The sequence below is a fragment of the Rhincodon typus genome, chromosome 13 (genome assembly GCF_021869965.1).
Source record: "Rhincodon typus isolate 14 chromosome 13, sRhiTyp1.1, whole genome shotgun sequence".
In the NCBI taxonomy this organism is placed as follows: Eukaryota; Metazoa; Chordata; class Chondrichthyes; order Orectolobiformes; family Rhincodontidae; genus Rhincodon; species Rhincodon typus.
The window spans coordinates 3,751,244-3,752,235 of NC_063344.1; positions in this window are offsets into that span (position 1 = coordinate 3,751,244).

A 992-nucleotide genomic window follows, 5' to 3' on the forward strand; every position below is an offset into this window, starting at 1 on the left:
CCGCATGGGCCCAAGCTACGCCTGCCCCTTTGTAGGTTACGTGGAACAATCCCTCTTCCGTACCTACACCGGCCCTAAACCCCACCTCTTCCTCCGTTACATTGATGACTGTATCGGCGCCGCCTTGTGCTCCCACGAGGAGCTCGAACAGTTCACCCATTTCACTAACACCTTCCACCCCAACCTTTAGTTTACCTGGACCATCTCTAACACCTCTCTCCCCTTCCTGGACCCCTCTGTCTCCATATCGGGCAACAGTTACCCTCCATTTCAACTGTTATTGGATCCCTGGCTCCTTTGGAATAAGAGCATTGCTTCTCAATACAGCTTAAGACCTAGTAGAAAAAAATTAGAGGTGATGAGCTAGATCTAATCCTGTATAAATTTCTTTGTGACAGCCAGAATAGGCCAAAGTGAAGAAGGTTTTATCCCATCTGTAAAACTGGTAATTGGTTTAATTTAGTGGAAAAGGATAATTTAAAACTAAAGCCCAACTGAAAGCCACTTGAATCACAAAGGTGTAATCTTATACATTTCCATGAGAAATCTTGCAGAAAGCACCATTTCTTTAATTTCTGGCATCAAGGATCTATCACTTTGTTTCTATGCTCTCCAGTTTCCATCAAAAATTGCTTTGTTGATGGTGATAGTCTGAGAGATGAAGATTTGACATCTCTAAATATTTCAGTGTGAGATGTCTGAAATAGATGCAAAGGGAATGTTGTAAATTTCTTCAGGAAGATTTATCTTCATCTTGTATGAGGATCTTTCAAAGCAAATGGGTAGATTTTTCCAAGCTGATGCCTAGATTGGGAACTTCAATAGAGAAATTGAGCTTTCAGATGATGGAGCTTTTGCTGGAAGCAGAGAGGCTTCACTGTAGAGACCATTGCATATTCAGATAAATACTTGATACAGAATATGCTGCTATGGGACAGGGCAGTGGCATTAGTCTTTGTTAGCTCTTTATCTGAGCAAGCAAAGACCTGATG